The following is a 17,191-nucleotide window of genomic DNA, read 5'->3' as shown; positions in this document are numbered from 1 at the left end:
GAACAGCCATTCGAATAACTCATTTGTTTCCTTTCTGAAAGGTCTCTTTCTGTAGATCCAGCTTTGGTTTTCTCACCCCATCCTGCCCATTGCTTGTAAGGATTGCTGGGAAGAATAACGATTAATGTAATTTGCTTGTTATTGTGGCTGTCGCTGTCATGGCTGGAGGGTCAGGTGCATATTTGACAATGAAAATCCACATTTTCAGAAAGGATTGGTGAGTCTGGGTACTTGTTTTTTTCCACTGTCTTGTCTTTGGATATGTGAAAGAAGCTCAGAGCATTGAGCCTTAATTTTTGAAGGTGCCTGAGAAAGGAATCGCAGGGAGAAATGTTTCCTGTTCTACTTTGTGCCCTTGAGGGTGCAAGAAAGTTGCATCAAAAGGGAAAACAGGAAAAAAACGAAACAGGGAAGCACGGTTGCATTATCATTCTGAAGAAGCATTTTTATGCAAATGCATGTAACAGTTAAAATAAAGCTCATGTTATGTTGCCTTTGACTTTTGTAACTGTTGGGGTGTGACAGGATTTAAACTTTTCATGGCATGCCAAAAATATTTCTTAACATAAAGTTGCTTTGACTAGCTAATGTAATTATGTCCATTACTCACAGGGATTCCACTCTGTCCTGTACTTTGTCTTATTAATGTATTTACTGCTAGCGGGAGCCGGGACCGGGGCTGATACCAGCACTCAGGTGTTTCTTGCTGCTGCTGTTCACCCCTGGAGAGTCTGATGGGGGTTTTGTGGAGGAGGAGAACGGGCTCCTACCTTGAGGGCTGGGAATGACGGGAGCTGCCGAGCTGGGGTAGAGCTGGAGCTAGAGGTAGGATTTGAGCTGAGGAAGAGGTCGGGCGATTCGTGCCGGGTGAAACCCCGACGGAGTCCCCGGCTGCAAGGAGCCCTGTGGATAAACTGCATTGGCACGGGCTGGGGATGCTGGGCTTGAGTGGGGAGTAGGTTCATACTGGTCCTCAGGCGTAAGGTCTGGAACTGGTGCTGGATAAACGTAACATTTGGCAGCAGTGGGCTCCTCTGCCTGGATTTTCACCTGGGATTTGGTTTAGAATCTGGCTGATTTCATTGAGGGTTGGGTTGTGGAGCATTGGGTGGGACTTTAAAAGACCATCAGCTAAACATCCTTGAACTTGCGAGAGGGCAAAGTTACTTCTCCCCATTGATCTCCACGGATTCTGAGGGAGCTATTTGTCTGTCCTCTCATGTCCAAGATACGTGTCCCTTGTAAGCACAGGACCACGTGTCTGCACCTCTCCCTGCCCTCCTGGGCATGGGCAGATGTGGAGACCTACAGCCTCAAGCTGATTTAATCTGTACCTGCCTCTGTAACTACGCCTGGCTTCCTCTGACCCAAATTACCTAACTCAGCTGGTATTTCCTTCCTCATATTCCTTCCCTTACATCTATGCATCTCACCTGCTATAGTTTAACTGGCTGCAGTGGGGGAGTCAGGGAAAACTGTGCACGCTGCGCCCACCTCTGCCCTTCTCCCCGCCTGGCTTAGAGAGACACTGTGTAAATGGAATTTTTAACATCAAAAGTTTCAATTACAGCAGGAAATGTCAGGCCGACAGAGTGTGACTGTTCCAGGTTTCCCATAAGGAATACTCCCACCCCTTCTATTTACCCATATGGAAAAAACAACCTCCAATGGTATTTTTTTAAGTTCTCAGGTAAACGGAGCTGAATGGTATCATCACATACACGGCAGGCTTTCTACAGGAGATGAAAAAGTGTAAATCATAGCACAGGGTCCAGAGCCTTTACAGTGCCTTTTTCATGAAAGAAAACCCCAGGATACAGGCTAAGTGGGATGGGGGCTGTTTGAGAGGCAGCTTAACCTCTAGCAAGTCAGTGAGCAGTCTCGGCCAAAGAGGAACAGGATGGAAACGCTGATCTCGGAACAGGAGATCATATGTAAAGCAGCATACAGAGTGGGATGTACACAGAACGCTGGAGAAGGTGGGTTGCAGGAGAGCCTTGCTGGGCTGTTTTCTAGGAGATGTGAGTGATCCATGCAATGACCAGCAGAGCTGTGCACCTCCAAGAAGAGCCTGGCTCTGCTTTCTTGGTACCGTCTCGGAGGTCGCTGTGCCAGGAATAGGGTTTCCCCTTCATTTTCTCTTGTAGAAGCTGGACGAGTCTAATTCTCTCAGCCTCTCCTTGGTCATTATGAGCTCTGGCTCCTGATCATCTTGGTTGCTCTTTCCTCAGTTCATGCAGAAAATGTACCCCCACCATGTCTTGCAGGTCACTAGGCAGTGTCAAGCTCAGCTTTTATTGGAAGAAATGTAAGACTTTTTACTCAGAGATCTCCAGTGGTCTTGGGTCTTGCTTCATAGTACAAAGTCCCTGCTGAGTTGGATGATACAGTCTCTTAATTCACTCCCACTCCTGCAGGGACTCCATCATTTGCCTCGAGCAGGAACAGGTCATGCTCTTAATGACAGTGTTCAACCTGTGGGACTGTGTTGGACATACTGGTTCCTGAAATCGTAACTGGGGCTTCCAAAAAAGCCTGGAGAACTTCAGTGGTCAAATTAAATCAGTAAATGTGGTGAGGAATTTGGCACTTAAGTCACCTGTCTCTTCAGGATAATTTGGTGTATCCCAAAATCAGACTCAGTCAGCATATTGTCCAGCAGAAGAGTTGTTGCTGTTGAGTTCTCAGAAGTGTTTAAGCCCTCCAGCCTGCTCAGCAAATCGCTTCCTAATGGGAAGTCTCTGTCTTCGTGTGTGCTGTACGTATAGGCTGGCATTTATTTACGGGAGGGAAGTTTGGCGCAAGGTCAGTTGGTAATGTCGTGTAAAACCTCATTGCGTTTCTGTGCAGAACGGCACAAGATCACAACACAATCCAATATGTTTTGCAGGCGTGGTGGTACAGTGCTTCTGGTTAGGGCAAGTGGGAACACAAGAATTTAATTTAATAGTAAACGGTGAGGTTTTGAAATGTGTTTGTATTCCATAGGAAGATGAAAGCAAGGTCTCTTGAAATGTTTCATGAGATGAAAATGGAAGGGAAGGAGAACTTTTTTAAAAAAGCTATTAGCTTGCTGGTTAAGGAGTTCACCTGGGCAGAGGGAGCTGTGCCCTCTATCGAACAGAGCGGGATTTTTTACCTGCGTCCCATGTGCGCGGATGGCAGCAAAGAGGGTTCTGTCCTCAGCAGGACTCGGGGACTTTTGGGATGGGTTATACTCACAGTGTTACCTGGGGAGATGGAAAGGGAACAGAGCTACGTGTCAGCAAGCGGATCAGCCGTGGGTTCATCCGTGGGCATCGTCCTCAGCAGCTCAGAGTGGCTCCGAACCACAGGGCACTGGGAGGACCCTCTAATAAACACAGGAGCAGGATGAAGGATATGAGATAGGGTGGGAGAAAGCATCCTCTCAAATCTGTATCTTCAAATACAAGTTAAATAGATGTCAAGGGTCTTAAGGGTATATATATATTTTTTTTTTTTTTTGCAGAGCTTACTAGCGCTGGAAAAAAATACAACACTACTCCCCATGATGTAAATCTGTATAGATTTAAACTTATGGGAGAAAGTTGCAACTTGTGTAAACAGGCATAGCTCTGTGAAGTCAGTGGAGTCATAACAAACATATCACTTAAGGATATAACCCATCATTTTTAATGGTTTCATTCTTCCATTCAAGAAAAGGCAAGGAAACGGGTATGTAAGGGAGCAAATGAAGAAAAAAACACAGCACAGGATTTACAAAATCTTGTCCATCACTTTTTTCAGCCTCTGCGTGGAAAACATCTGCAGGTTACACAACACTTTGATGTCTGCCATGCAAACCCTGCGCTCTGCTGTCTGTTGAATGGCACATTCACAGGGCATTGCCTCTCTGATCTCAGCTGCCCGAATATTGCTCCGAGCAGCTGAACATACACCCCCTGCTGATTCCAGTGAGTTCATTCCGCTTGTCTGCAAATATAAAATATTGAACAGGTCACAATTGTTGTTCCTTTGGAGATATTAAAGTTTAAGAGCTGCCTGTAATGGCTGATGTGTAGTAGTAGAGCGTGATCTTTTCATGGAAAGTCGATGGCTACTACAAGATAAACCTCGTGTGGGTAAAATAAATAATGCCTTTCTCTTAGGAGCTAATGCACAATGTTTGGTTAACCAGTGGTGTCAAATCCTACGGGAATATACCTGTAATTATACCAGCGAACCATGTAGCTTTCTAAGTTCAGAAATGTGCTGGGTGAAACACTGACTGGTAATGCAGGAGACCAGCAGAGATGTTTGTAAAGGTCCCTGGTGGGGCTTTATGTCTACATGTAAGAACCTGGCTAGCCAGTTCTGCTTCAAGCCTTTGTGCTGGAGCAGCACACGTGGAGGTCTTCATGTTCTTGTTGCTTGTTGGAGGTGTAGGAACAGCAGCGGGTTCCTTGTCCTGGGGCCAGTCACAAAAGGCAACTTAGAACAAGGCAAAATAGGTGGGCAAGGAGCAAAGGATGCAAATAAGGCAAATAGTGTGTGTGAAACAACCACGCTTTTAATGTGTTACAGCAGCTCAGCATCTGACCATTCACTTGGGGTGGGATTCCTCAGGCTGTGTACAGCTGGTCTAGAGCTAAATGGTCTTCGCAGCTGTCAAGGAGCGATACTGATCTCATCCTAAGGGAGGCATCTGCTCTGGGCCAGGTCATTTACTCCCCAAAAGTGCCTTCTCGCTCCATTAACTCTGGTGGGAGGTGAGTGTGGCTGAGCAGATGTAGATATCAACATTGTTGGGAGTTAGGTGAGAAAAAACCTGTCCTTTGCTGCAAGGCAAGTGATGATCAGGCTGGCTCCTAGGGAAAAACCAGGCCAAGGAGTGAAAGGTTGCTCAGACAAATCTACCTCAAGCCCTGCTGACCTCTCTCCAGCCTAGCCCAGTAAAGAACAGAATTGTGCATTGGAGAACTGGTCCTGAAGTACTCAGTTACCTTTTACCAGCTGCCAACCAGGTGTGACATTGTCTCTAGGTTATGTTTGGAGCTGGTTGTGTTGGAAAAGGCAAAGATAGCCACTTCGTATGGAAGTGGTCAGTGTTGGACAATTCATGAAAAATCCTGTTTGCTGATCCCTGCCAAAGCCCATAGCTCCAGTGAAGCCAAATTTAGCAATGGCATCAGTGGTGATGTGCGTTCCGTGTCATTAAAGCAGCAGAGCTGGCACTGTGGCTGGATTGTGCCAGGGGAAAAAGCTCCCTTTCGATCTGTTCTGCCGATCCTTTACCCTCGGTGTGTGGATCTGTGCACACCGCTTCTTCCACACACCTACATCAGTGGACATTACATGTTTAAACAGATTCAAACTATGCCATACTTACATGCATCACAGTGGTAAGGGCTCTGAATTGCTAATCGTGGAGCAAAATTCTCCATCCTTCTCCTACCCTGCTGTTTAATTCTGTGTTACCTGGCAGGACGGGATGATTCTCTGATGCGTCCTCTTCTGAGATCACTGACTGTTCTGTATGGTGAGACTTCCCATACCAATATGAGTCATTTAAAGCATTCGATTAGTAATTTATGACACTAATTAGCAAGATATTAAAGGCCCAGTGTGATGACGTGCTTCTGAAGTGATCTGATGAAGGACTTGTAATGTGAAGTGTCATATCAGATAAAGCAAACTGGTTCATTCAAAAGAAAATAGTCATTCTGAGGTTACCATCCTCTGCCAGAAATGCAGCACTATAGCAGGACAAGCGCTGTACCATGTCAGTGAGGAAAGGTAAAGGGTTTTTTTATGGGAATGGCAATAGCTTGTAGGTTGCAATTAGGGATGTCTGAGGCAGGGTTTTGTGTAACTGTGAAATTCTGCAGAACCTTCAAGGCTGGATCTGGACTGCGCTTGGGCCAGAGGATCGCAGCGCAGCGCAGTGCAGGTCGCTGTGGCTGGACTAGCGGACTAGCTTTGAATTCCAGATTTTGGGTGCACTTAAGTCATCAGACAAAGGAATGCCCATGTTGTCCAGCAGATACACCTCCTGCTCTTTGCAAACCCTCCAGCTCACAGAGAGCCCTCCTTAAGCCTGAGTTTGGAGAAGGGCAATGGAGATACAGGAGGGGAGAAGTGCAATTGATGCTCCAGTACATTTGGCCGAAACTTTCCTTCCTCCAGGTTGCCTGACTTAGACATGGGTGCAGTCTAGTGTGCACTTTGGTCTGAGCTGGTCCTCCAAAAAGGTCCTGAGCTCAGCTCCTCAGTGCAATATCGAGACTTTGAGCCCAAGCAGCAGCCACACACTTGAACTGTTTTGTATCCCACTCATGACATGGTGATGTAGAAATAGCCTTGGATTATATTTTAAAACTGTTTCGCCCTGACCCACATCCCGGTGAAGCCAATGAGGAGTTTGCCAAGGACTGAAACGGGCTCTAGAACAGGCTTGCAATGTTACTGGTGCCTTCAAATACTTCCTTCACCTGTAGGATGAAAGTCCTTCTCCTGAGTCAATGGGCCTCCTCACTTCTTCCTCCCCTCTCAGCTTCCATGGGCCCCTAGCATGGGAAACTCAGCCTTATTCATCTTTGTATTTCCATGTCTCTGAATCGGGCAGGTTCTGGGTATGTTCCACATAGAAGCCTGTTATCTTTTCAAATGGCAAAAAAGAGGGGATTTTTCCATAGTCACACAGTTTTTCCACAGAAATGTATTCATGAGAGTTAAACTTGCCCAAACTATGTTAATGTATGTGGTCGGCTTCTGTGCCAATTTTCATTGTGAATAAGACGCAAAATAAAAGGGCTCTTGTGTCTCCCTTTCCTCCTCCCTGAATCCCTCCCATAATTTTTGAGTTCATAAGCCCATTTTGTATGCGAATCAGATCAGGAGAGGAAAGGCAGGGGGATTGCTTTTTCCTTTAAACTGTGCCTTTGCTTTAAACTACTGATAGACACATGGAAGTTATGACTGAACCAAGAAGAGGTTAATACGATGGGGCTGGATCTTGGTGTAAATTGGGATAACTCCATTTCTGCCTGCTGGTGTAGACCAAAGGAGGACACAGCCTTAGCTCTTCAGGGGCTCCGTTCATTGCTGTGTTGTTATTCTAAGGCATTTTCGTCTGACGAAAGGAACGGTCTCTCTTTTTAATGCAGATGTTAGGACTTGAGCTCGATAGTCTCCTTCCAGAGCATGCACCATGGGTTACCACAGCGCACACAAAACACCGGTTGGGTTTAGGCAGCTCTGCTAGCCAGATGGCTATGAAACATTCATAATACGAGATGTAGCTATTATAAGCCATTTCTCTTTGGTGCGTGTCCTGACAAGCTGCTGTTATTAAGTTTCAGTGTATTTCTGTTAATGTTACCTACCTATTTTCATTCCTGTATGCTGTCACACGGAGCTGGTTGGCGTGGTCTTGGGAACTGGGCTTCAAGGCTCCTCCCTGTGAAAGTTGCCAGCTCATTTATTTGTTTCTTTCCAGTGGTTCAAGCTGGTGCGTTATTCAGAAACTTCTGAAAGAGTGGGGTTGGGTAAACCTCTGATTCAGTTCGTTTGAAAGAACCCTTGAAGTCCTCCTCCACATCTTGCCCTCCCATGGCTCTGAAATAGGCCTGATGAGGCTCATTTGGAGCCCGTTTCTGAGAAATCATCAGTGCTTCTGTTGGAAATGTCCTGCAACTTGAAGGCCACTGTCTTTTCTTGCAGAACTGTCACACTTGTGGTTTGGGCCCTGACCCTCTCTGGTTTTAGAGGGCAGAAGTATAGGAGGAGATGGGGGCAAACACAAGGTGAGGTGTGAAGGTCAGAAGCACACCTGTATTTTATCCTTGTCCCAGCATGACTCTCCAGGGACAGCAGTCGCTGGTCCAAATGATGTTCTGCCGATGGCTGCTCTGTTTTGCAAAGCCTGTTCACTTTGCAGTCTCAAGCTGTTGTCTCGACGGATGGAGCATTTCTATGTGCCTGGGCTGAAAGAGCAGTGACAGCAGTGTGCTAAGTGGAAATACTTGGTATCGAAGTGTAATTCCTGACAAGACATTTACTTTCTGGAGGTAACGTGCACTATGTAAGATTAACAGATGGACTAAGGAAGCTCTTTGTAGAACGTACTTTCAGCAAACCAGTTCAGTTGGTTTGTCAGTTTATGGAACTTCTTAAATGAAGCGCCTGCATACTGAGAGGTGTTTCCTCTTTACATGACAGTAGTCATGTGCATCTGAAAAAGTGTAATCTTGAGACTGGCTTTAGAAATACTGAGATTTTAGTATGCAGAGCTGGGGGAAGGTTGCCTTCTGGTTTGTGCGTCAGAGGCACTCAGGTCCTTGCATGCACAGAAGATTAAAACTGACTTTAAATGAGGGATGAGGTTCTTAGGTGCAGAAGTTATTTTAGTGGAAAGTCACTATATGTAGTACTACTCATTATAAAATTGTAGGAGTTGGCCATTCTGGAGAAATCAGGCAACACCTGGTATCTGAAGAAATTATTCATGATACAAGGAGGGGCTTTTGTTCATGTGCAGCTGGATAAGTAGCAGATGTAAATTACTCTTTGCAAATGTTTTGTTACAGTGGCAGGTGCCACCCTTACACGATGGATACTGCAAAAATAAGAGAACACCCACAAGCTCTTTGGCTGGACCAGACTCCTGCAGCATCCCCAGGATTCCTCTGTGACTTGACCACATGAGCAAAGCTGCGGTCCTCAAAGGGCAGGATCTCCTCTTGACAGGTCTTGGTGGCTTTCATTCCAGCTGCCACTCTTTTTGGAGAGGAAGAGAGAGGAGTGAACGCATGGTAGTTGTTTTGTAATGGGTAGCCTGAGAAATTTCTATCACAGTTGCAATCTGCTTAGGTGGACCCACGTTCTCCTTTCCCAACTTGGGAAGAGAAACAAAATGTCTGGCAGGCAACAACTAGATTTTTTGTCAAAAACTCCCTGCTCTCTTTTCAAAGAAGTGCTTTTTGTGCCTTGGATGGCAACTACGGCGAGGCTTTGGGTAGCGTGTTCACAGTGCATTTTCCAGCTGCAAAGGGAGAAGGAAGGGTTTTCTTTGCAGTTGTGTGTAAATTGTTGTGGAAGTGGGGAGTAATAACGTTCATGTTTCAAGAATTGTCACGAATGCTTGGATTTGAGGCCAACCATACAACTCCTGTTATCTCTAGGAATCAAGATGTTTATCTGTCTAAATGATTGCAGTGTATCTCAGGTATTTGGAGGTGGTTCTTCCTATTTGTGGGAAAAAAAGAAAAGAAAGAAAGAAAGAAAGAAAGAAAAATCAATCTTTGTTTCCCAAACTATCAAAAGCTTATTAGCCTTAGGCAGATCTTTTTATCTGCAAGGAATAAAGCAGATATGTCCAGATCCTTAGCCAGTATAAATCAGTTTAATGCCCTTGGCCCATTATTTTTTCTCATGCAGTTTCTCTCAAGTGGAATTTAAGCTGTGTTTAAGCATCTCCTTGTCATCGTGTATCCAGTTTGAAGCTTAGCAGAACAACCATTAGCCCCGGCTCTGGGAGAGCTTACACTGGATGTCCTGGTCATCCAGAGTTGATGGAGTGAGCTTGGGAGCCTCTGTCAAGTAGCCAAGAAACAAGACAATTGCTTTGAAGGGTCAGTGGAGAAATGTGAGCTCAAAAGGTGAAGGAGAAGGTGGTGGAGCTGAGTTCAGGTGACCCCAGCTATAAGCAGCATGCAGACGTGTGCCTCTCAGTTCATTGCAAGGCTGATGCAGTTTTATCTGATGTTTAGGCAGAACTTCACCCAAGGCAGTGGCTGCCCTGGGGGGCTGCTGAAGGTTTAGGCTTCCCGGCTTCCCAGCTGAATTGGCTGGTAATCTGGCAAAGTGGAGTACGTCTCCAGCAAATCTGGTTGCCGAATGAAACCGGCAATGTTTTCCTCCCAAAATATAACCTACAGCTTTCCACCTGCAGTTGGTTAGGTTGACTAAGGGACATAGGGTTGAAAATTATAATGTTCACAGAGACACAGAGACTCATCTGCCAAGATTCATGTCAAGAAGAGGATCAGAGTGGTGAAGGAGGCCGGCTCCCACTGTTTTGAGGTTACTGGCAGAGCAAGACCCTCGTGCCCTCCCGAGGGGGCATCTGTGCTACCCAGGGGTGGTGGTGGCACCAGGCGAGGAGGACGGGCGCCTGAGGGCCATAAGTGCAGCCAGTGTCTCCCCCAGGCAGGAGGGCAAGCATCCCGGTAGCCACAGGTGATTTCTTTGGGGATGGGGTATCAAATCAAACCAGGTTGGCCTTTCTGTCTGAGAAGGTCAGGTTACTGCAGTTCTCCCCTCACACTTTTTCCTTTTTTTATTTTAAGGGCGTGGTATATTTTGTAAGTTTTATGTTTATCAAGAAGTTGATTGTGTAAATAAAATTGCGGCCTTGTGTGCCAAATAGCTGGGTTATGATTTCCTGGAGGAGAGCCAAGGCGGTGTGTGGGAGCATGCCAGTGTTAATATGTTCACTTTGCTAAGAAATACGGCATGCGGAGGGAGGATGCGAATTGCCGTGGCGCTGGTTAACCCTTCCCTGGCACCACCATCTCCGTGTCCCTGCTGGGCTTCCCCCGGTTCACAAACAATGGGTGCATTCACCGGCAGAAGGGGCCGAGGCTCTTGTGGGGTACCTGGAGCCTGGACAAATCCACACGGGACCTCGCGAGGCTCGGGATCCCACCCCGGTTCCCCTCCCATGGCAAGAACCCCGTGTTTTCTTCAGCTGTGATACACAAACCTCCAAGGGGCCTCCAAGAGAGGCCTGGGGATGCCAGGGCAGGGAAAAGGGCCTTGGGCTAAAGGAGAATAAACTCCTTGACTGTAATGACTTTATTCCCTATTTACTGCCAAGTGCTATCCAAAGTTTACCCTGTTTCTGCCCTTTCTTTTCTCTAGTGGCTGTTCGAATAGCAGTTGAATCACTGAATAGTTTGAGGGTGTTTTCTGCTGCAGAGGGGAAGCCTCATGTCCCTGAAGGCAATGGGAGGATTACTACTGGGCTTTGACAGCACCAGAATGATGCTCGGGTTGCTTGTTTTGTTACTTTTTCCCTACAAATCACACAGTCCCGGTCTCAGAGCAGCTCGTATCTCCTACTCATCCTTAGGTCATTACATTCTGGAAGTATTTAAAACAAATGAATGCAGAAAATGTAACCTCTCGCTTTCCACCAAAAAGGAAATAATGAGTCGGCTACTTCTGCAGACAAAGCAAAATCCCAAGGATGCATGAAAGGGCTTCATTTTGCCAACCAGCAGGGAGTAGAGTCAGCTGGGTTACAGTGGGGAGGGGGTGGGGAGCCTGCGTGCATGGGGAATTCTTGCAACTCAGACAAAAATAGTGACTTCCATTATTTACCTACCTAAGCCGGAAACCTGCTTGCATTTCAGGCATTTATTGTAATTCCTCGCATAGCTGGGGATGATAAGCCCTGCTAACTAGTCATTGCATGCTGACCGAAAATGATAGTTCATGTACACCATTTACCCAAACAACTTTCTTCTTTAACCCTTTCAAACTTGCTAGGTCTGGGGCTTTTTTTCAGATAATATTGATGTCGATCAGCCTCACCTCAACCCTCCATCTTCATAAAATTCAGTTTAGTGGAACTCTTTGATCGCCGTCTAATCTATATGGGAGACTTCTCAGAGCAGTTCACACGTCTAAGATACAATGACAGTTATGGCTCAAATTTCAAAGGAATCAAAGAGAGCCATTTGGCTGACTTCCACTAAATGTCACTGAAATTTGGATGCATAACTCCTATGTGTTCCTCGAGTAGGCTGGATACTGTGGTTTGAGCCTATTAACGATCCTGAGCCGCAGCCCATTGCAGCCAGTGGAATTCTTTGTGAGTTATTTTGTGTTATCTAGGCCCCAATGCCAAGGAGACGAAAGGGTTTTGCTCTTGGGGGAGCATAAGGGAGAGGAAGCGCCCACCTAAGGATTAGAGGTTCGGCAAAGGGAACATACCTTTTCCATCTGTGCCGCGCACATATCGGTGTCTCCTGCAGCCGCCCCGTCTCTCCGCAGCCCCGGCGGCTTTGCTGGGTGCAGGAGCGCGCTGGGCTCTCCCGGGCACCCCGTCCCGGCGGGCTTCTCCTCTCGGCAGCGTGGAGCTTGTGTTGCCCGGGCTGGTGTGCCCATGGGCTCTGTACGGCTCACCAAACTCTAGACCTGAGGTCACCGCTGAAATGCCGGGTGGAAACATTTACTAATTTCAGTTGGTGGGGGAAGAGAGAGAGAGAGAGGAAGAGTTTGCAGTTGGGCTCCCGCCCAAAGCTGTTTGCAGTGGGACGGTGCCTCACATGACTCCCAGCAGGCTGTTGTTCTGGGGATTTGGCAGCCTCCAAGGTACAAGGTGCATATTGATGTTTGGTACCAACATTATATAAACCCAGCTTGCGCAAGCCTAGCAGCTAATTTTACAAGATGTGGGGAAAGACGCATCTTTTTCCAAGAGCAGGATTTAGCTCTAACTGCAATATCTTCCCAGCTGTGATACAATAACAATACTTAGTAGGCATGTAGTTCTTAACATCATCAAAGCGATGTACGAGCAGCAACTAATTAATCCTCACAACACCCCTGTGAGGCAAGTATTACTATCCCCATTTCAGAGATGGGGTTGATGGGACTTTGGAAGGTCAAGCAACTTATCCCAAGCTAAACAGTGTGCAATGGAGCTCGTTAGTTCCTGGCTCACAGCCACTGCTCCATGTACCTGCCCAGCCTACTACTGTATTTTATTATGCAAATCCTTATGGAAATTAGAAGCCCAAAACAACCCACAGATCTAAACATGGTGACTTAGATCTAAATCCTGGATCCATTCGGTTTGAAATTGGTTCTGGAGGCCTGTTGGTAATTTCACTGGATTTTGGATGGCAACGGAAAGAAACAGAGTGGCTGCCATGCCTGGAGGTCTCCAAGAAAACTAGAGGTTGTGAGATGTATATTGGTGGCTGTCCAGCTTTACCGATGTTTGCACAGGCTCTTCTGAGGCCACCAAATAGTGCCAAGCTACAAGGGGTGTCACTGAAATCAGTAAAAGAACAAAGAAAGGTTCAGCCTCAATTCCTGCAGGTGTATTGCAAGCAGTGAATGGAGATGGGTCTGCCTGGCTCCTGGAAGACTCCTTGGCCACAAGGTTAAAGCTGGCTGAAGAGACAACCCGGGAAAAACAGCTAGCTGTGGTGAACTGGGTTTTCATTCAGCCATAAAGCTTTTTGTCAGTATTGGCAAGTTTTGCTCAAAAGCTGATGTTGTCCAGGCAAACTGGCACTGTTTTGATGATTCAGAAAATAAGCTGAGCCCTGTTTGGCTTGCACAACCGCAGTTCTTCCAGAAATCACCAGAGATTTTGCGTGTGCAAGGAAAGGAAAAGATGTTCACCATGCAACGTTGGATCAGGACTGGTTCTTGGCGCCGTTTTTCATGGACTGACAAGTGCACTGCTGGATTTCATGAGGGTGTCATCATGCCACTGAAAGCTATTTACACTAAGTCACCCTCCAGGAACTGGGTCACAACTTTTTCTTTTGTGAGACTTGGCAGCGATCTGAAGGTTTATGAGAGGCTGAGGAGAAGGTGCCGATGTGCAACGCCAAAACCAACTTGGATGTAAGGGGAACTGGGCCCCGTGCCACCGATGGGTGCGTGGCATGTCAGCCTCTGAAGGAGATGGGATGGAGCTTCGCTGCTTTGCAGCTCCAGCGGTTGCTGCTGGTCGCCTTTTGCACCCCGAACAGGTGTAAATGACTCCCTAGAGGCAAAACACAGCAGAATCAGGGCCAGATCTTCAGCTGGTGTCAATCAGTGCCTCGGCTTCGATAGGGCTGCATCGATTTGCCTTAGGAAAGGGTGTAATGTGGGAAACAGAGATAAGGGAACTCATGTTCTAGCACCCTATATGCTATATAATTGCTTAAATAAGAGCACAGCCCAAAACGGGTTTGCCAGATGCTGGGGTGGTGGCCTGTGTTTTACAGGCAGGTTCATACGCCCACATGGAGGAATCCTATGGTGGCTTCACCTCCTGCTCGCCTCAGCAACACAGCTTGGGTACCAGCATCGGGAAGGATGTGGTTGTATAGACCCCAGCACAGAGCCCATACAGCAGGCCTTACGTTCTGTTTGCTGGGCTGTTGTTGGGCCGTGCCTCCCTATCTCCCCCGCTCCTGTGACCCACAGGAGCTGGAGCAAAGCCAGCGCAGGTCTGTGAGCTGCAGCAACAATCCCACCTTTGTTTTGCTGGGCAGATGAATAGATAGATAACAGTGAGTTAATGGATCGCAGCCCCTTCCCCCTCGCAGACGTCAGTCCTATCACTCACCTCCTCCCCCAGCAAAATGAGGCCTCGGGGACAGAGAAAGAGCGCAAAGATTAAAACTAACCCGTCGCTTTGGAACTCCTCAGCGAAAGGGGCTGATAAGAGAGGGCTGAGATCAGGAATCAGATTTCAGGGGTAACAAATGAATAACCAAAAAACGGAAGGATGCCGAAAGGGTTATCAGAAGAGGGCGAGATGGTGAGCACGTCCCAACAGCTTCTCTTCTGAAAAAATTGAAAAAAAAAAAAGAGGAAAGGTGTTTCTCCTGTAGCAGCTATAGATGCAAAGAGCTGTTCAGACCACTTTGCACTCACCAAGACCCTGGAAAGGCAAAAGAGCGTCCCAGAGCTCTGGTGAAGCTCTCGGTCAAGCACCATTTCCATGCTGGCAGATCCACGGGGTCTGTAAGCCCCACTGTTTGGTGCTCTCGCCGGGAAGCGACCAGCATTGGAAAGATTCAGGGAGTAGACAGGGCTCATGCAGCAGGCTCTGGCTCAGGCTGGGCAATGTGGTTTCAATTTAGGAGCTCTCCTCTCAAAAGCCTCCAGAAAAGCTGCCTGAATATAGAAGTCCATGTTCTGGTAAGGCTATCCCCACTTCTAGGGAGGAGTGAGATTCAGCAGTGGAGGCTTCACAAAATCGCTGCAAAGGTAAAGTTCACACCTCCAGAGATCTCACAAAGAAGTTGTTGGAGTCACTGTGTGATCCGAGTTGTGTATTTCCCCTGCTGAGACACAGGCCTTTCATATATTCTTTGTGCAGGAGAGATTATCAAGAGCGAGCAGGACAGTGGGAGAGAGGGGTGTCAAGGGATGATGGGGAAGGGGGGACCCACTTGTATCTTCCACCCTGGTGGAGACCGCAGGGATTGTTTTACTCGGAGGAGGAAGGCAGAGTGCTGTGGCAAGGTTGCAAAGTTGCTCCAGCAAGTGCATGGTTGGCAGGTTTCTGCCCATTATGTGGGTGATGTGCAAGAGGCTAAAAACAGGCACGGAGGATCCTGGGGCCTTGTCCCTCCTGCCTGCCATGGAGTGACCTGGGCTGGTTTTGATTCCGTCTTTAAAAATAAAAGTAAGCCTGAGGAAAGGGAGGAGGAGAGATCTGCCTTTGAGAATTTGTTTTCCCATTTCCAGTGGGTGAGCCTGTCTACTTACTCACTTGGGCACATAGTAGTTAATACAATTTTCTTGATAATAATAGTTTGGGGGCTCTGAAAAGCCAGCAGGTGGGAGCAAGATAAACCAGTTGGGAAGGTAAACATGGACAACTCCTGGGATGGCCTCAGACATCTCCAGCAAGGTTGCGGCAGCCTTGGCTGTGGGGCTGAAGACCCATCTCCAGCTGCTTTCGGGTCCAAACAGCTCCTTTGAGGCAGCACCAGAGCAACAGCAGCAGCAGCAGCAGCCTCAATGGGTGTTCTTTAGCCACCCACCTGAGTGGTGAATAGGCTACGATTACAGTCTTTTCCTTCTTTTGAAATTCTGGATTTGGAACCTTCAGCAGTTCCCTGGTTTTGCTGGTGCCGCTGCATGTACAGGGGTTTTAAAAGCCATACTGCGTGTCATGAGACTTGGGGAAGAATTGGAATATTAGGCAATTTTCCTGGCAGCTACTCTAAGAACCATTTTTAGGCCTGGCTTACATTAAAAAAATTGCCTTGATACCATTTTTTTTTTTTTCTTAGGAAAGAATTCTGTATTAATTTTTTTTACCACTGGTTATAGTGGGACAAGACCTCATGTGAATGCAGTTATTTTGGTGTCAAAGTGACATATACCATTCAGCTTTTTTCTGGTGAGAGCTGTAGTGCTTTCACTATTCTAATATACTCATAGATGCACTACATTTGTATGTAGATGAGATGTTAATGGTAGAGACTTCATTACAGCACGGTGAGGGTGAGCAGGAAGGTAATTATAGTCTTGCTTTTTATTGTTGTTATATAATGCTACTGTGGATATTTTTCCACCCCAGCTGCGGCTCCCGGCCTGCCCAGTCTTACTTTCCATTGCAGTGTGGATTTTGGATCCCACAGGTTCAGGGATACATGGTAAGATGTCCCAGAATGGCTCATTTTCCCATGCACCACGACCGTGGAGGTGCAGAGGCAGACCTGTGCTTGCAGATTTTGCCTGTGTGTGAAGCCAGGGATACTGTCCAGTTTTCTTTTCATTTTCTAGAACCAAGGAAGGGCCTGACCCCAAATCTGGATTCTTAAAGCAGCAGATTTTTAAGGATGCTTGAAACCTGAACCTGGGTTTCGCCCCAAATCATGCAAGCAGTGTTCGCAGTTATGATAAATCAGATCTGCACTGTACAATCAGAAATCACCCCATAACTTTCGGCTGTCCTGTGCAAGCATCTTCCCTTTGCAGAATACAACCACCATGAGTCTGATGCTTCTCTGGAAGAGCCGAGCTGTAGGTCCGTGTGCCTTTCTTGGGCTCTGGGGGTTTGCTGGCTGTGTGGCAGGGTTGCCTAAGCTGGAAATCCCAAACTAACAGAATAATTCCTCAAGTCCTTTCAGGTCACGTTTCCAAGCAGGGAATTCAAGGGTAGAAAATGAGACATACAACATCTTTTCTTAGGCTGCATGTTATTCCTCCCCAGTAGTTCTGGACAAATTCTGCAAAATGACTTCATAAAACCTTTCGCTGAGGTGAGAACATTCTTGCAGGCTGGGGAAGCAGAAATCTCTACAGGAGCTCAGTAGGTCCTACAAGGGATTTCACGCCTGACTGGTTACTAACAGAAACATTTAAGGAACATGAAAAAAGCCCCATTCTTTAGGGCTTCATCCCATGTCCAGCAAAGATGCCATCAGGGATCTTACACCTGAACAATCATTATGATTGTGCATTCAGATCCCCT

General features: G+C 47.0%; 1 long non-coding RNA gene across 1 annotated transcript; it reads right to left on the bottom strand.

Annotated features, from left to right (window-relative positions):
• Positions 1-3,631: 3,631 nt before the first annotated feature.
• Positions 3,632-12,421, bottom strand: LOC135579215 (uncharacterized). The gene is made up of 2 exons (XR_010471924.1): positions 11,962-12,421; positions 3,632-9,207 (listed from the first exon to the last, which is right to left on the bottom strand). It is a non-coding gene; the product is annotated as an uncharacterized LOC135579215 (long non-coding RNA).
• Between the last annotated feature and the right edge of the window lie 4,770 nt (positions 12,422-17,191).

This window comes from Columba livia, chromosome 3 (genome assembly GCF_036013475.1).
Source record: "Columba livia isolate bColLiv1 breed racing homer chromosome 3, bColLiv1.pat.W.v2, whole genome shotgun sequence".
Taxonomy (NCBI): Eukaryota; Metazoa; Chordata; class Aves; order Columbiformes; family Columbidae; genus Columba; species Columba livia.
The sequence above is the reverse complement of the archived record's forward strand: the minus strand, read 5'-3'. Positions and strand labels throughout refer to the sequence as shown.